The following is a 19,446-nucleotide window of genomic DNA, read 5'->3' as shown; positions in this document are numbered from 1 at the left end:
AAAGCTAAGATAATTTCAATGTGCTTTAAATTTTTAAAACTCATTATAAAGTGCATGACAATTCTTTACATTGTTTTCAAAATACGTAGGAGAAATTTTAATTTTCCCTTTGTGTCACAGACTCACCCTTGTGATCATCCATTATTCAGTCCTCACTAGACACAATGTTATTAGCAGCTGTTGTGTTCTAGGAAGTGTTCTAGACACAGGGATGCAGTAGTGAACTGAATAACACCCCTGCTTTTATGGAGCTTATATTCCTATTTGGAAACACACACAAAGTTATAGAACAAAAATGATCATGAAAGAAAATGATTATGGAGAGAATTGCATGAAGAAGATGGTTATCTAGTGTAGTCAGGGATGGACTCTGATACAATGACACTTAAGAAAGAACCGAGTGACATGACAATGCTCTCTGGGAAAAGACCAGTTCAAGGAAGAGAGGACAGGCCCAGTGTGCAAAGGCATTGGAGTAGAAGCACATTGGGAGTATTCCCAGAGCAGCGTAGAGAGAGAATGTATGGCCAGAGAGCAGTGGGTAAGGGGAAGAATGGTGTAGGAGACATTCGAGAAGGTAACTGTGGGACATTAGCCAAATGTGACTTATCAAAACTGGTGTGCAGAAACTTGCCTTCTTAAAGTGTCCTTCAGGTCAGCTTGCTTTTGTTTCTGTTGTGGTTTGGTTTGGTTTGGTTTGGCTTAGCTCTGACTTACTCCATCCCTTTGTGAAATAAATGAATCTGTGTGGTGAGTTGGACAGCTACATGTAAAACTAGCAGTTCCAAGTTGGATTCCAGTGGTGGGAACCTTGGCCTCTCTGGGCCTCGTTTCCCCAGTAATAAGTTATATGTAAACTATAAACCCCTTTCCTCTACCAGCACCATTGCCACAGCTTGGTCAAAGAGCTTCCCAGTGGTGTAGGTATAGTTGGCTGTACCAACTAGAAGGGCCTTGCTTAACTGTATATGGACTCAATGTTTTTTTTTTCTCTACTTTCTTTCCTTCCTGCCCCTCCCCCTCTCCTCCTCCTCCTTCTACTTCTTCCTCTTCCTCTTCTTCTTTTTAGAATTTTTAAACTTGATTAGCCAGGTCAACAATTATTTCAGCCTTGGGGTTCTAAACACCTGCTATCCATTACCTTATTTTACGTTCCATATTTAAAAAGCATTTATTTTCAGGTAAGGCTTAGCATATCAATCTTTGGTGTTCCAGGCAGCCTGGGGGCTCAGCGGTTTAGCTCTGCCTTCAGCCCAAGGCCTGATCCTGGGGACCTGGGATCCAGTCCCACATCAGACTCCCTGCGTGGAGCCTGCTTCTCCTTCTGCCTGTGTCTCTGCCTCTCTCTCTCTCTCTCTCTCTCTCTCTCCCTCTCTCATGAATAAATAAATAAAATCTTTAAAAAAAAATCTTTGGTGTTCCTTCTTGTACCAGCCTTACCAGAAATGCTTTGACCTGAGTAGTCTGTTGGCAGGTTGGAGAGGGTTAGGGAGGGCCCCACAACAGAGTGGTCAAACCAGGGTCTCTGGAGCCCTGCCACTGGGATTTTAAACCCATCTCTGCCACTTCATAGCTGTGTGATCTCGGGCAAATTATTCAACCTCTCTGTGCTCAGTTTGCTCGTCTCTAAAATGGAGATAACAGCGGCCTTCCCTCACAGGATTGCTATGAGGACCACAAAAATTAATGTTTGATGAGCACTTGAAGCCTAATACATGAACAAACTAAATAGGAGTTTCTTATAATTATTTGTTCTTCTCTCTACTCAAACACTGTACCCACCTCTACTTTTAAAGAATCTAGAAAATGCTGTGTCTCTTTCAAGGAATCCTCTTTAATAGTGAAATGATACCCATGCCCAGGAACTGTGATTTAAGACCGTTTGTGAAACGTGCCTTTTGAAACACCCTAGATTTTCAGCTCAGAAAGAACTCTGTTAATCCCAGCACACTTATTCTTTGGCTCTGTATGTTTGAGGAGATTCTTCCTGAGTTTCTATTCCTACATCTGTCAAATAGAGATTAAAAGATGTACTTCTCAAGGTTGTTGAAAGGATTAAAAGAGAGAATGTATGTGAAGTACTGAAAAATATCTTGAATATTCTTTATCCCTCCCTTCCCCCAAGCACAATGTGTGTAACCTAAAGCAGCATCTGTGGAATTTAACAAGATGCCCCAAGATTCAGAAATGAAATGTCTCGGTGGGACGTGTCTCTCTTGGGTGAGAGTCGCAGGGTGGGGGTGGGGCATCTCTCATGCCTGAAACTGCTGGATGTTTGTTTGATGTATCCTCTGTCCCAGTTTCAGAATGTTCAGTACCAGTTAGCTGAGGAGGTGGAAAATCCCCTATTCATTTCACAAGGAAATTTTCAAAATTGTCTTTGTGCTTAGCATTTTTTTTTAATGTGGACTTTGTATTTTAAGGGCACGTGTAGGAAATGGTTATGCTGTATCATGCTGCATTCTCTGCTTTCCTGTCCCCCGGAGGGTAAAGGCAGCATTGCCCAAGGGTGGGATGTGGCCAGGAGCAGGGATAGGCGAGGGCCTTGAAATGTGCGAGTCGATCTCTGCATTCTTTCGGCTATAAGTGGAAGATCTCCAATAAGATGCTCCCTACAGTCTTCCATTCATCTGCAATCCTTGGATTCCCTGTGATCAGACTATTTGAGAAATGAAATTCAGAGGCGGTCATAGCCTGGGCTCAAGATGGACCAGGAGAGGGAGGAGAGCTGCTGGCTGGTGGTGTCTGAGGTTGGCTCCTCCAGCACAGTCTTTTGGCACCAAGTGCTTTATAAACACCTCCTGACCGATTTGGGAGAACAAACTCACTATGAGAAGGAACTATTTTTCTTTGTATATTACTTTAAAATATATATTTCTATTCCTGGCCATATGACGGTAAGCGTTCTGGCACTTTTAACAGACCTGGGCAGGAAAATGGAAGCTCATCTTCCACAATTTTGTCTCTAGTTGTAGAAGGAGTCGCAGACACTGGTGGAACTCTGGAGGGAGGGGTGCAGTTTATCATTGCAAAGTCAGCTTGACAAATTATCCACTCTCTGAAAAAGTAATCAAATTTCAGCAGCAAACATGAGGTCTGGAGGCGCCCTGACCCAGAGCACCAACAGGTGGCGAGGGAGACAGAATTTCCTAAGAGCCACATGAGGAGGAGATCAGGTGCCCTATAGGTTGAATCAATATATTTATATCTTCTCAGGAATAAAACAGTAAGTCTGTGAAAGCAGGTAGAAATACCTTTTTTTTTTTTTTCACTTAGAAGCACTCACAGTCTTTATATGCTTATGCTTTATATATTTACTAAAAAGATCATTACACTGTTGCCTCAGCCATCATGCTCAGTTTTTGCTCATGACCTTTGTGGAAATGAGGAAAAGAATTAGATCTCCCTGCTTGCAACCTAGGACATAACCTGTCACTTACTGTTTCGTGGTAAAATCACTTGAGAGGAAACTACCATGAGTGAACTGCAGCGTCCTTCCATTGTGATACTGACCTCCTGACTTCCAGAGGAAGCGGTGCTTCTCCACCAGTTAGCTGCCAGCCAGTGACCTTTTGTCATTGTCCTGCTCTTCATCTACAATTTTGTCAGACTGAGACAAAACCTGATTATTGGAATCTGTGCTGCCTATGAAGACATCTAGACGTCCATGGCTACTTGCTCAACTTTGAATCACTTTTTTGCCTTTGCAAAATCTGTAGCATTTGTCTTTACTCTTAGAAATATATGCACCTTCACTCTATTCATTCCTTACTTGTACACACTAAGAAGTCATCCCAGCCTTCCTTAGCAGTGAGGACAATGGTGACTGGGCCTGAAGCCTTGTAAGCTCCATCCTCCCAGAGAGTTAGTAAAGTTCTGCTTTTGTATTGACTTGATTTGGGGTTCGCCTCTCTTGTAGGACTGGACCAGGGCTGAACTAGAGTTAATGACTTGGGATCTCCCCACAGAAACAAGGCTTCTTCCTTGGATCTAGCTTATTACCTAGACTCTGTCCTCCCTCAGCATGAGATATTTCTCAGCAGACTTCTTCATTGCTTGTGCAAAAACACTAACCTTGGCCTGGCACTACAATGAGTACGGCCTAGGCTCAAGATGGCCCTACAACCCAGAGCTTGACAACCATAAAAATCAGGAGGTAGCGCACTTGAAGGAAAGAGCCAGATGAGAAGAGAGGTTTCTTACATTCAAAACAGGACCTATTGAAGGAGGCCGATACTCTTAGACTCAGTATATTCATGGGATTCAGACTCCACCCAAAAATCATTTTTACCAACAGAGGAATTCCTGTACACTAACTAAGGAGGATTTTGTTTTAAACCCCCAAGGAGATTTCCTACATGCGTTGTTCGTGACTGAATGCAAAAGATGCCCTGGTGGAGTTGAAGAGAGGCTCTTGCTTGTGATTACTTTAGGCATAAAACTGCCTCATTACCAAGTCCTTCCGGTACTTATGTAGCTCTGTTCCCTTGGAAGGTATCCAAATCAAAGCTACCTTTACACCAAATTCCTCTGTGTCCTGAATAGTGAGATTATTCGGTACTCCCGCCTGCCCCCACACTTCCTTCCTGGTTAATTTAAATAAACAGTGAGTTGTTTTTCTTTTTGACTAGAGCCAGTCTATACAACCACAGCAGGAAGATTGCTTTCTATATATATGCAAATAGGCTGAATTCTCTCCAAACCCTGGGAAAAGACCCTTTTAACCAAATGACTTCTGTTTCTCTGTTTCTTCATGTATAAAATTAGTGGTTTGTATAAAATAACCTGAGCTCCCTTGCAGCTGTATAATTCCACATCACAAACACTGAGAGTACAAGCTTTGCACATACTCGACAATTAACGAGTAAACAAAGCGGCCCATGTTCAAACGCCCAATAAATACTTAACTCCCTACCATGATACTCAAGTTCCTTCTCATCTCGATATCAACTTAATTTTGCCCCTCCTTACACCATAAACCTTTAGGCACCCAGCCAGTCAGCACTCCTCAGAGAATCCTGCACTCAACCTGCGGCTGACAGCCAAGTTCATATACAGCCAAGTTCATATAGTCCCCACTACCCTGAATGCCCCTTACCAGTAACTTCTTCTTTTTTTTTTTTTTTTTTTTTTTGGAGAAAAGCCAGAATAAAGCAATTTTATTGCAATAATAAAACTTGAAACTCATACGTAATGCGGGCAAGTGGGGGTGGGGGTAGGCTGCAATAATTTCTCTCACCAAATCACTACACAGGACAGCAATGGGATGAGAGGGGAAGGAGGAAAAGCCAGGAAACTCTGAGATCAGCCAGGGGAGCTGAACATCAAAAACCAGGAGATGCTGAAGCTGTGATGACCAGCATCATTTCCTCAAGACAACACTCAAGGGTTTGTCATGATGGCTGGGCTTTTATTGGGTGTTATGTGTCTACAAACAGCACCTTCAATGTAAACTTTCAATTAAAGCTCTTAAAATTTAGAAAGTGGAGCTCAGATAGCTATGAGATTACAAAAGTCCTGAATATCTGTTAGAAAAACCACAAGATGGAAAAAAAAAAAAAAAAAAAAAAAAGAGCCAGACCATAAAGAAGGCTTTCAGCAGGAGGTCCCTGCTGGCCTGGGAACAGATATCTGTAGTGTCCAATATTGCAGTCAGAACAATCTGCTTCCAAAAGGCAGAGGGTTTATGGGGGGGAGGGGCAGTGGAGGCAGAGGCTTTCCCCCTCCCCACTTCAGTTTCAGGTAGGGCTTTTTTTTTTTTTTTAATTACAGTTATTTTTATTTATATTTGTGTTTTCAAACTTTTTTTACTATCTTCTGGTTTGAAGGAGTATTTGTTATTTTAAATTGCAGTACAGCTGACACAATGTACATTAGATACAGGTGTATAACAGTGATTTGACAGTCTAATATGTTTTTGTTTGTCTTTTGTTGTGGGTGAGCTTTATTTTTTTTTAATTTTTTTATTGGAGTTCAATTTGCCAACGTATAGCATAACACCCAGTGCTCATTCCGCCAAGTGCCCCCCTCAGTGCCCATCACCCAGTAACCCCCCCCACCTCTCCTTCCACTACCCCTTGTTCATTTCCCAGAGTTAGGTGTCTCTCATGTTTTGTCACCCTCACTAATATTTTCTCTCCTTTCCCTTTATTCCTTTTCACTAATTTTTATATTCCCCAAATGAATGAGAGCATATAGTGTTTGTCCTCGAGGTCCATCCACGTCAAAGCAAATGGTGGGTATTTGTCATTTCTAATGGCTGAGGAATATTCCATTGTATACATAAACCACATCTTCTTTATCCATTCATCTTTCGATGGACACCGAGGCTCCTTCCACAGTTTGGCTATTGTGGACATTGCTGCTAGAAACATAGGGGTGCAGGTGTCCCGGCGTTTCATTGCATCTGTATCTTTGGGGTAAATCCCCAACAGTGCAATTGCTGGGTCGTAGGGCAGGTCTATTTTTAACTCTTTGAGGAACCTCCACACAGTATTCCAGAGGGGCTGCACCAGTTCACATTCCCACCAACAGTGCAAGAGGGTTCCCTTTTCTCCGCATCCTCTCCAACATTTGTTGTTTCCTGTCTTGTTCATTTTCTCCATTCTCACTGGTGTGAGGTGGTATCTCATTGTGGTTTTGATTTGCATTTCCCTGATGGCCAGTGATGCGGAGCATTTTCTCATGTGCTTGTTGGCCATGTCTATGTCTTCCTCTGTGAGATTTCTCTTCATGTCTTTTGCCCATTTCATGATTGGATTGTTTGTTTCTTTGCTGTTGAGTTTAACAGGTTTTTTATAGATCTTGGATACTGGCCCTTTATCTGATAGGTCATCAGGTAGGGCTTTTAACTCCACCCAAGGACATCTCTCAACTGGGAGAGTTACTTCAGCCATCAACCGTGCCTCACATCTGCTATGGCTTTGTAGTGCAGCAGTGAGAATGCTTAATATATAATAGATTAAAATTTCATCTGAAAAAAGAATAAAGATTCTTGTAATCCCCCAATACCAATTCCTATTCTAAAGTTAACCCGTGACTTGTGATGTTAATACTTGACTTAAGTGGAAAATTAATACTTAAGTGGAAACCCAGATCCAGAAGACTGAAACTGAACCTTCACCCCAAAATGAAAACAAAATAAAATGAGTAACTTGAGGTTTATGGCATATAGTTTAGGTCAACACACATATGAGGAGAAAGGGAAAGAACAAAGCTGAGTGATAGAATACATTCAGTCGGGTTGATGTTTATACAAAGAGTGTAGTGGAACATCAGGAAAAGCTCTATACAGAGTCATGTGTGCACATCTGGAGGCACCATCCCTCCATGGCACATCCAAGAATGGAGAATTCAGGGAGGAAGCCGTTCCTGTCATTCCAGTTTCAGAAGCTCCACATCTAAGACAAGAGTGGCATTTGGTGGGATAAATGCCTGGGTGCCCAGTAGCACTGTAGGCGTAGTCTAGGAAGATAGTTTGGCTCTCTGACCCACACTCATCTGGGCAACCCCTTCTTCCCAGCCTGGGATCACCTCTTGCTTGCCTAGCATAAACTTAAAGGGCTTGTTTCTGTCCCAGGAGGAATCAAACTTCTTTCCATCTTCAATCATCCCCTTGTAGTGCACCACGCAGGTCTGACCTGCTTCGAGAACGTGCGTACGTTGCTTGGGGAGATGGTCTCCACCTGCACTCCCCTGACGGAGGCAGCTGGGGATGCTGGGCACGGGCAGGTGAGCTGCAGGTGGCGTGGGCCCACAACGGACCTGGCAGCCATTCCCCATAACTTCTATTTTTGATGACTCTTGCCCAGTCTTCAAAGCCCTGCTCAAATGTCTCCTCCTCTGTGAGCCCTCCCCACCTCCGACTCTACCTATCATGCTCAGCAGAAGCATGGGCTCCCTTTCTGTGTATCCATGGCTCTTTGCTCAGACCTCTGGTATTACACTTGAAATATGGTAGCAGAGCTTACTGTGGATATGGCTGCCTCTGCCAACTAGACCAAGAACTGTTGAGGTATCACTTAGGTTTCTGCCCCACATGATCTAAAATCATGCCTGATACAGAGCAAGTTCTCAGTGACACCTGCTCAGCACAACTCGAATAAGTCCCAGTAAAGAAGGGTCTTAAAATGAATCTTTATCTTTAGGATAAAGTTTAATATAGGCACAAGGTTGTATGATTAACATTGACACTACAGTAGGAAAAGCAAATGAAGATATGGGCAATCTTTGGTTCCTGACTAATTAGTGCCTTTTCAATACTTAGAGATGTCAGAGAACAAATCTGCCACAGATTTAGGCGATGGGACTGGGGATCAAGGGAAAAGTGCTGGTTTACCTCAAACTGCCATTTTGATTTAAGCATGTTTCCCCGTTAGCAAAGTTTTATCTAGTAACGATAAAATAAAAAGCACATGGAGCTCTTGCTGGCCAATATGAGACTCAGCAAATCTTCAGTCATTTCAAAGTCTCCATGCCAACTCATTCCTGTACCTTTTGTTCAAGGACAAACAGAACTGATTCTGCCTTTCTTTTTTTTTTTCCTTATTCCTTCCTTCCATGAAGACATTACAGTGTGAATATTTATAGATTTCTGTGGTCTTTGAGCAAGCCAATGCCCACTATGTTCTCTGCACTATAGGAAACATGGGGCAGGGATCGAAAGATCATTTGGTCAGTGGTGTTCAAGAGATTATTCATTTTACTTGGAAAAAAAAATAGGTAGCAGTATTTCTTGACTTTCTTCTATGTGTGAAGGCATTATAAGAGATGAATAAAGCATGGTTGTCGACCTCAAAGTCCTTAGACTTTCAAACAATGGTTTTCAAGTTTCAAGGTATGAAATCAATGTAGGAGATTAAGAAGTGCATTTTTTATGTAGAATAGTAAAGAATAGAAAGCATCTGATTACCTCCTATGAAGTGAAGATATTATCACATGAGATTTAGTCTCAGTAGAGTGGCTATGTGTGTGCACCAGATCACAGCAAAGATACAAGGTTTCTGTAAGATACAGTCAGAAAAGTCAGAAGCCCACTGATTCAGAGGAATCAATGAAGATGTGCCTAAGTCACTGCAATTCAGGTTGTAAGAAATTAAAGTTGAGAAGTGTGAGAGAATCCAGTGTCAAATGAACAAGTGTCAAGGATCCAAACTGCTCCAACTATATCGCATTTGGACCACTTTGCCTCTTTCCCTTCCCAGGACCAGGGAGCTCTGTATGAAAGTGTTACCCTAAGCATCCTTTCATGAGGTAGTGGACTTAGATGAACTAATTCATTGCTATGTAATATGCAGAAGGACACGGATGAAAAGCTCTCATGTATGTTTTCTGCCATGTGATTAATATTTACTGTCTTTATTATAACAATAAGACATACTCATCATATTATAGTGCAAGATGTAGAAAAATGACCTATAACTTCATTCCCCAGAGATAATCACTTTTGGTATTTTACTTGAGGCCATTTTCTTTACGTATCATATATTATGCATTTATATACAGATCACTTTTTTGGATCTCTAAATGTGTCTGAGTAAAGCTCAGATATTCAGTCTTGTTCAAGAAAGAACCAACCATCGAATGCCTGGGTGGCTCAAGTGGCTCAAGCAGTTAGGTATCCACTCTTGCCTCAGGTTATGATCTCAGGGTCCTGGGATCAAGCAAGCCTCAACATGGGGCTCCTTGCTCAGCTGGGAGCCTGCTTTTCCTTCTCCCTCTGCTTCTCCCCAGGGTTTATATTCACTCGTGCTTGTTCTTGCTCTCCTTCTCTCTCTCTCTCTCTCTCTCTCTCTCTGAAGCTTGTTCTCTCTCCAATAAATAAATAAAATCTTTATAAAAAAAAGAATCAACCATATCTCTGACATGTTTTTTGGAGCATTTGAAGGAAAATCTTAAAAATTTTGAAGCTAATAATCTTTAGAGTTTTATTTTCAAGTTAAATGTAATAAACATGAATTAATTATCAATGGGCTAATCAGTGGGAACACAGAGGTATAAAACATGGTCTTTGCCCTTAAAGGATTTATAATCTAGTAAGGGGAAGAAAGCATTAAATCACTATCAAAACAGTGTATTAAAGCCCAATAAGGAAAAGCAAGTACCAGGTGCAGAGGAGAAAATGATCCAGCTTATCCAAGGGTTATCAAAGGAAGCGTTCCAGAAGCTGACCCAGGTGGAGGAGGGCTATTGGAGTTGCCAGGCAGTAGGGAACCTACCTAATGGAAAGCCAATTCAAGAATAACTTCCAGTGCTAGCAACAAAGTTTGAAACTAGGTAAGAAGAGCAAAATAGGATAAGGAAATAAATCAGACTCCTCTGTTCAACATTTGGATTCACATGACCCCGCCTGTGTCTCAGGAAACCCGTTCATTTTCCCTGTGAAACATCTATGCAAATGCCCAGTAAATAATACCACGTACAGCCTGTAAAGTCAACACAAAAGGACAGGTGCATGTGCACACACACACACACTAATATGTTCAGTGCAGAAAGAATATAACTACACAGGGTAAGTTAGAGGAGGGTTTATTTTAGAGTTGATGGAGATGCATTAGTGGAGAAGAAGGTGATCAGTGCCATGTTTGCACAGGCACGCATACTTCTTCATGGATCGAGCTTCCAGCCAGTCACCTGGTGTGCACTCTTATTTCGACCGAGGAGTATATTGGCTTCAAATTGATGAATCTCCCATGACCAGTTCCCCTTCCAGCAAATTCATAAGTGAGATGTAGGAACACTTAACACAGCATCAGGAAATGCAAGCTGGTCTAGTACCATCTCTTGAAGCTATTTCAAAAACAAAGTCTTATCCTCAGACCAAGAAAGGGCGTGGCTTCAGAGGAAGTGTGCTTTTCTCATTCTGGGCCCAGCCAAGCATCTGAGCCTGGCACAGTGCTGCTGAATGAAGCCATATCAAATCCTTCTCTGTTTTTAAAATAGCAGAATATAAATATATTTCAATTGATAAAAATATAAGAAACCCTGTGATTATGTTATTCCCATCCCAGTATATTTCTTGGCTGGGAAATTGAAGTAGGAGCATATTCTGTCCTTAACATACTGCTCTGCTAGAAGTATAAGATCTGAATTCATTACCACCATTCCTGAACACAAACCTCAAAGCTCCCTTTCACCTGAGAGCAGAGCCTCCTAGGTTTCCTGAAACAATGTTGGCATATGCAGGAAGTGGCAACAAAAGGAAATTTTCTTAAAGTTTAAGATGAGGGATGCCTGGATGGCTCAGTGGTTGAGCATCTGCCTTTGGCTCAGGGCATGATCCTGGAGTCCTGGGATCAAGTCCCACATTGGGCTTCCTTCATGGAGCCTGCTTCTCCCTCTGCCTGTGTCTCTGCCTCTCTCTGTGTCTTTCATAAATAAATTTTAAAAATTAAAAAAAAGTTTAAGATGAATAGAAGTGGGCAAGGAATCTTTGGAGCACATAGTCATCATTCCCTGCTGTCAGAAATGCAATAAATAGGGTTGTAAAGAGAAGAAATTGAGTCCTTTTGCTTCGTGGATCACCCACCAAAATGCTGGCCAAACCATGAATTGGGAATCTGTCATGCCTCACGGTGTACAAGCAGAGAGAACACATCTTTTCTTTCATTTCTATGCTCGCCCTTTGAGGTGTCTGTTTAGAGCCAATAAAATGACATATTTGACACATCCTTAATGATAGCTCAAGAGAGCCAGAAAAATATCCAGGAGCCTAGAATTGCAAAATTAGAATGAATCCATAGAGATTGTCCAGGCTGGCCTCTTGTCTCCATATCTTCCTAAAACTGACATTACCAAAGTTTTGAGTGGGGAAGGACCCTGGCCAGGGGGTCAGGTGCCGGTCCTCATTGCCTCCTCCTGTTTGTCCTGCCCTCCTTAGAAATCTGCCAACTCCGACAGACATTTGCAACCAATTAACCCCAGAGACTTAATAGGTTATATAAGTTTTCCATGAGACACCACAGAACTTAAGGTGAAGCATGGACACGAAGAATGTCTGATAACAGTACATTTCAGTCCCTGCAAACTATCTTTACATTTAAGCACCTAACTACACAATTACATAATGAAGGCCAGACATTTCTCCTTTGGAATTTTATAGATTGCTAAGTACACATGTTTATCTGAAATCACTGATCTTTCAGAGCAGGTTAGAGTGGGGGTGTCCTTTTGAAATTCTGTGACCTGCATCAACTGAATGTGATCCCTGTCGCTCCACTTCCTTTATCCATTCATTGCTCATTTGCCGAGTCTCTGTTAAGTGAGATGCATTGGGCCAAACTGTGCAGGTACCATGAGGCTGAAACAGGGTGGCTCAGGCTTAAAAAGTTTGCAGTGTCATTGGGAGGGTAAATTGTGTGCATAGGTAATGATACTAAAAGGTAGGAGGGGTAAAATGGCAAAGCTCTGTGGAATTCTAAAGAAGAGAGAGTAGGCTTCAGAAAGTATGACTCAGAGAAAGATCATAAAGGAAGTGACATTTGGCCTGAGGCCCAAAGACCAGGCAGGACATATAAAAATGGGAGACAGCACTCTCGGCAGTGGATAAACAGTGAGGTCAGAAATTTCAGTAGTAGTTGGCAGATGGGAAGCAGTTTCCTTTGACTGAGCAATGGGGTCTATAAATGGAGGTGGTGTGGGACACAAGGTTGGAGGGTGTCATGGAGTCAGACAATTGTAGGTAACAGAGCTTCAACTTGAGTCTGGATGGTGGGGACCCATGGAAGGGGTTTGATCAGAAAGAAGCCATGTGATCAGAGACAGATGTGTGTGGTTAAAGCCAAGTGACACTACAAACACCATTTGTTTTCAGACAGTTTGGTATGACACTACAATATATAGGTATCGTGTTGGTTGTAAGTGGCAGGCAGAACACATGGTGAATACATTCCTTCTTCTTTCATTACTTCTCTTAACATTCGTAAACTCTTTAAAATTGATGTGCCCATTTTGTATGCAACTGATCTCGTTTATTCCTTACCACAAGCCTGTGAAGGTTTATCTCATGTTAGGTGAAGAAAACCCAAGAAGGTTGGTTGATTGGACTTCTGGTCAAATAGCTGGTTAGTGACAAAGTGGACACTGGAATCTTCTGCCTGCAGATCCAGGGAATTCCCTCTTATGTGACAGGGCCCTCAATACATAGTTGTTACTGTACCGTTAACCACCAGCCCTGTGAAATACAGTGGGTCTTTTTATGTGTAAAACATTATCACAGCACCTGGGTGGCTCAGTGGTTGAGCATCTGCTTTTGGCTCAGGTCGTGATCCTGGGGTCCTGGGATCGAGTGCCACACTGGGCTCCCCATGGGGAGCCTGCCTCTCTCTCTGCCTGTGTCTCTGCCTATGTCTCTGCCTGTCTCTGTCTCTCATGAATAAATAAATAAAATCTTAAAAAAAGTTACAGGTAAAAAGGAAAACTCTTATTACAGAAATATGAAGTTGTTTTCTGGAAAACTGACACTTCTGGAAAATGCAGCTAGATAATCTTTTATATATTCATAGAAGACCCCTAAAAAACTCAAATTAGATTAAGGAAGATGTCAAGCAAAGTGTCATGTCATCTAAAAAGGTCGAGCTCAGATGGGGACAGATTTCTAAGAGGACAGGTAAAAAGAAGGGAGCATTAGATTCATCTTTGAAAATGTAAAATGCAACATAAATACCTCCCCCATGTGATCCGCCCTTCAGGGCAATCTCAGAACAGATGATCCTCCAAATAACCGCTTAAGAGAACCATGGTATAATTATGGCTTTCTCGGTAAATGAAAATACCAAGGCTCATTAACTTGCCCCAGGTCACACTAGTAAAATACTGGGACTGGGACTCAGGTGGTTCTTATACCTCTTAATTCAAAGCCACTTTGACTGCCTTTAGATTTACATCAGGACTTTTGAGATGATTTAATAATAAAGTGTTACAGACTGTGTATTTGATTTGTGATACATAACCTATTCTAGTGGTTCTGCATACTGATCATCCATATCTTTTAGGTTTTATTGGGATAGATTTTTGTTTAGGGTTTGGGAAATGCTATCCAAGTCAGAATAGGATGCTAAGGAACACTACCACTTATATCCTTAAATGTTTAAGTGTGTTAAAATATCCAGGTTCAGTGATAAGAACCTCCTGAAGGTCCACTTATTCGTGTCCAGCCTTTAAACAGAGAGGCAAGGGTGAGGAGGTTTACAGAGGAGCAACTAAGGCCCTAAAGGCTTTGGGAAGCTTGATATTGAATTCAGTGGGACAGTGTGAGCAGTGCTTTCCCATAGCACTCTCAGAGCTGGAGCAGAAGTGAAGAGAGAGGGAAGGAAAGAGGTAGACCTGGGCTCTTCCCCCAGCGCATGAGGAAGAATGTCAGCCCCTGGTGCAGAGTGCAATCCAACTCACATTTCCATTTTCAAAATTTTATTTTTAACTTGGATAATAATGAATGAATGATACATTCTTACTCTAAATCTTCTAACAGGAGAGATGGAACTACCATCTCCCCCTGACCAGCACTTGGTCTCACTCTCCTCCCTAGAGGATTTTCTCCTCCCTCAATTTTGGGCATATTCCTCTGGACAATTGTAAGTTTATCTTTATGCTCAGTGTGCATTTGGAAATCTATAGATCTGTTTTGATAGTGGTATCTCTCTTTTGCATCTTTTTTTTTTAATTAATGAGAGACACACAGAGAGAGGCAGAGACATAAGCAGAGGGAGAAGCAGGCTCCCCGCAGGGAGCCTGATGCAGGACTCAATCCCAGGACCCCAGGGTCATGACCTGAGCCACAGGCAGATGCTCAACCACTGAGCATGGGTGGCTGTGCACCTTATTAAAGATACTGAGAAGTCGATTACCTTGAGACACTAAGTTAATAGAATTTGCCCCATTAACACAATCTCTATGCCCTATGATGCATTTAAGAGTCAATCACTAGTCCAAGCACTTCACACAGCATTGGTTTCCTATTCACAGTCACGCTTTGAGAAGCAATCTAGCTGTTAAAGTCCAGTTTAACTTCTAATAAACTGATATTTGAAAAAAAAATAAAAATAAAAATAAATTAAAAAAAAATAAAAATAAACTGATATTTGGAAGAAAATGACAGTAATATAATATATAGGTTTAGGGAGCATAATTAGACACGACTGATGAATGGCAGGATATTAAAAGTGTTGCTGCCCAATGTACAGGCTATTTTTCTGGGATAAAAAGAGAAAAGTTTCAATGACCTGATTTTAAAAGCCAAACCAGGGCAGCCCTGGTGGCGCAGCGGTTTGGTGCCGCCTGCAGCCTGGGGTGTTATCCTGGAGACCTGGGATTGAGTCCCATGTCGGGCTCCCTGCATGGAGCCTGCTTCTCCCTCTGCCTGTGTCTCTGCCTCTCTCTCTCTGTGTCTATGAATAAATTTTAAAAATCTTAAAAAATAAAAAATAAAATAAAATAAAAGCCAAACCAAACCAAATCTTCAGAACAACAGAAATCTCATTCTTTGCATTTGTGTGCTCCTCCAATAATTCCAAGAGCATTAGTTAGAATAAGAGAAAGAGTTACCATGGTGTTGCCTCTTTAGAACTTCCAGGATGATGTCAGTGTGTAGTATGCTAATCAGAAATGGAGCACAGTCACTGTTTGTTCCACTCCTTTGTGATTAATATTCATTACTGTTGCCCTGGCATATGAAGTGATCATCCCTTTTTCATGGTGCACGTGTGGGCAGCAGCAGACAGAGGAGACATCATAATTTTAGGCCATTTACAAAGGCCCAGCTACCAGAACAGATGGATCAGAGGCCATCCACCTACATTGTACTTCAAAACACCCTGCCTCTCTGTCGACTACAAAACTGACTCGAGATGTCCTTATTACCAAGCAGGGATTGAGAACATGAGTGTTGCCTCACTGACCCTTAAAGGTTGAGCAATGACTTTGGATATGATAAAGCTCTGTACACTTCACTGAATTTTCTCACAGAATTAGCCTCTCCTTGAATAAAACTGATGTAGTTTGTGTTAGATATTGACACTTGGGGGACACTTTGCTAGAACTTTTGCCTTGAGCTAGTGTGCTCTGGAGAAGAATTTAAAAGGAATGTGGGGTTTGGTGGGGCATGTCTGACCCTGATGCTGCATTCTGATAAAACAGACCAGTTTCTGGGGCTTCTGAGGCTGTCCATCTTCCCATGGAGATGAAATTAAGCCAGTTATGCTAAAGCCTTAATGAATGCCTTCATTACCTGCCAATGAATTTAGTATACCAAATCCCACAGACAGCCTTTTGGGTATCTAAACACATAGAACTTCTCTTCATTGTGGAAAAAAATTAGTCCCTGAAGGTCTAATGAAAAATAAGAAGTCAACAAATAATGGAGTTTTACTCTTTACTTTCCTCCCTTAGAGACAGCTGGTAGGATGTGAATCTGCACACAATAAAATTCTACAGTGACTTGTAATAGATCATTGAAAATGAACGGATAATAAGACTTTACATCTAGAAGGAAACATGGGGTTCCTCTAGCATTTCCACATGTGACCAGCTAAAAAACTTAAATTGTTCCTATAGGAGAAGTACTGTGCCTCTGTGTTCTTCCAACAAAAGGAAGAAACAGATACAAAAATATTTAATTTTTTAATTCCAGTTTAATCAATGTATAGTGTTATATTAGTTTCAAGTGTACAATATAATCAATACTTTAGTACTTCAGTACTTCCATACTTTACTCAATGCTCATCAGGATAAGTATGCTCTTAAAGCCCATCACCTGTTTCTCCCCTCCCACCTCTCCTCTGGTGACCATCAGTTTGTCCTCTATAGTTAAGAGTCTGTTTTTTCACTGGTCTCTTTTGTCTTTGTTCATTTGTTTTGTTTCTTTAGTTCCACATATGAGTTAATCATATGGTATTTGTTTTTCTCTGACTGACTTATTTCGTTTAGTATAATATATCTGAGTTCCATCCACATTGTTGTAAATGGCAAGATTTCAATCTTTTTTATGGCTGAGTAATATTCCAGGTAGATAGATAGAAAGATAGATGATGATAGATAGATAGATAGATAGATAGATAGATAGATAGATAGATAGATAAGTGATAGAATGAGGCTAATAGGTACCATTTTAACTCGAATTCAGGGAGAATTTCCTGAGAATTACAGCTATGTAATGACAAATGGGTTGCCCTTACTAATATCTACTGTTAAGGATAGAGCAAACTGAGACATCTGGGTGGCTCAGTCAGTTAGGTGTCTGCCTTTGGCTCAGGTCAAAATCCTAGGGTCTTGGGATTGAGTCCCACATCAGGGTCCCTGCTCAGCGGGGAGTCTGCTTCTCCTTCTTTCTCTTCCTCTGCCCCTCCCCTGGTCTCTCTCTCTCTCTCTCTCTCTCTCTCTCTCTGTCAAAGTAAGTAGCAAAACAGGAAGTCACCCCATGTGTCTTGAGTTTAAAGCTCAGGCTCTTAACCAAGACACTGACACCCATCTTAGTAATCGGGGATGCAGGGGTAGGGAGAACATGGTCTGTCGGTTTTCCCGACAAAGGGAAAAGGCTTATAGAAGAGTCTGGAATTTTTTTCCCAACCTCCAGATTCAGGGGAGACTTATCTATATCTAAAAGATAAGTTTATTTTAAAGATAGCAGAGGTCACAAATGGACTGAATCTGCTGTAGTCAGTTCACAGCGAATTTTCCCTTATGCCCCACTTAGTCACAGTAGAAAGAAGTTACATAACGCCTGTGCAAGAGCTGATTAAGAAAGAGATACTAGAAAACTGTAGAAAATGCTTCCTCAATAAGGTGTTGAGTGGAGAAATAGGATGCTATAAACCAGATGTAGCAAACTGCAGCCCCTGGGAAAATCAGGAATTAGACCCACAGATATGCTGTTGTTCATTAGATTTTGGCTGATTTTTACCCTGCTCATTTTTGTGGGCTTTGTTTGTTTGGTTGGTTTTGCTTTTAAATAGATGCCAATATCTTAAAGTCAGGACTTTTTTTTTTTAATTTTTTTTTTTATTTATTTATGATAGCCACACAGTGAGAGAGAGAGAGAGGCAGAGACATAGGCAGAGGGAGAAACAGGCTCCATGCACCGGGAGCCCGACGTGGGATTCGATCCCAGGACTCCAGGATCGCGCCCTGGGCTAAAGGCAGGCGCTAAACCGCTGCGCCACCCAGGGATCCCAAAGTCAGGACTTTTATATGCTTTTCTTGAAGAGACATATCTGGCAACACTGGATCTGAATCCACAGGTTCAATGGTCCTGTGTTTCCAGAAGGTTCCTATCATGCCCTTTTGTCTTACAACTTGCCTGCCTCACTCAGTATGCCATTTACCCAGCTCTTGTAGTCATCTGGGCATAGACCCACCTCCTTACGACAGCTTTAAGAACACATTTTAAGTTGCTGAAGTTCACTACATGGAACAAGGCATAATTTTATTTCTGAAGCAATTTTGCACAAAGGAGCATTAAAGAAAATAAACTTGCTGTATATCTAAAGAACATCCACAAAACAGTTGAAGGCTTAGGCCTTGCATACCAAATTCTAATTTCTGGCCTGTTTTACAGATGCTAAACCATACTTCAAGCGTGGACATTCATATATCACTATAAGCCATATCCTTCTAGATAGGTCCTTGTGTTTTTTTAATCTTACTTTATTTGGGCTTTTCTAAAAAATAGATCACTCTTAAGTACTGCCTTTGTGGAAATGGATCTTAAATTTATATTTTTTTATAGCTTAAAGGTTTGGTAGAAAGTAATTATCAATAGAGGGATAGGTGGGTACACTTTTTAAATGCACACTAATTAAATTTTAACTGTTGAAGAAAATGTATCTTGATAACACTTATCTCAGGTTTAGCAATTTTAATATTAATTTTACAGGTTTTTTATTAAAAAAAAAAAAAAAAGCTATGTTTGAGGTGCCTGGGTGGTTCAGTTGGTTAAGTATCTGACTCTTGATCTCAGGGTCATGAGTTCAGGCCCCACATTGGGCTCCATGCTGGGCGTGGAGCCTACTTTAAAAAAAAAAAAAAAAAAGCCATGATTTAATACACATTTTCTAGGCCAGGACTCCTGTTGACACAGTAAATCTGTGCTTTGTTTCCTTATAAATTTTCTGACATAGATGGCAATGTCATTTTTAAAGTAAAGTCCAGAAAATACTTTCTCTTGAAAGGCCTATAATAAAAATTATATTCTTAGGACTGCTATAATTATTGGCCTGAACATTTATCTAGGCATAAAGGAAAATTATTACTTCTAGTAGATATCTAGTAATCTGTTGTTATAAACTCAAGAAAAATCCAACAGACTTAGTCAAAATTCAATCAAACTAATACTCCATATCACAGAAAGGATTCTCAGTCTAATGCTTCAATGGAAAAATGATAAAAAAATATTCCAGAAGTGCCAGCTTTGCCAAGATCTGAGACAAAACTGAGGGACTGCTTGCTCCCCAAGCA

General features: G+C 41.2%; 1 protein-coding gene and 1 pseudogene across 33 annotated transcripts in view; one reads left to right on the top strand and one right to left on the bottom strand.

The window, feature by feature from the left end:
* Positions 1-19,446, top strand: part of CHRM3 (cholinergic receptor muscarinic 3) — a 502,174-nt gene that overhangs the window by 420,063 nt on the left and 62,665 nt on the right. The gene's annotated exons all lie outside the window — the stretch shown is intronic.
* On the bottom strand, positions 7,375-7,775 carry LOC112660882 (peptidyl-prolyl cis-trans isomerase FKBP1A-like; annotated as a pseudogene).

Source organism: Canis lupus, chromosome 4, assembly GCF_003254725.2.
Source record: "Canis lupus dingo isolate Sandy chromosome 4, ASM325472v2, whole genome shotgun sequence".
NCBI lineage: Eukaryota > Metazoa > Chordata > Mammalia > Carnivora > Canidae > Canis > Canis lupus.
Note: the sequence above shows the minus strand (reverse complement) of the source record. Positions and strands in the feature narration are given on the sequence as shown.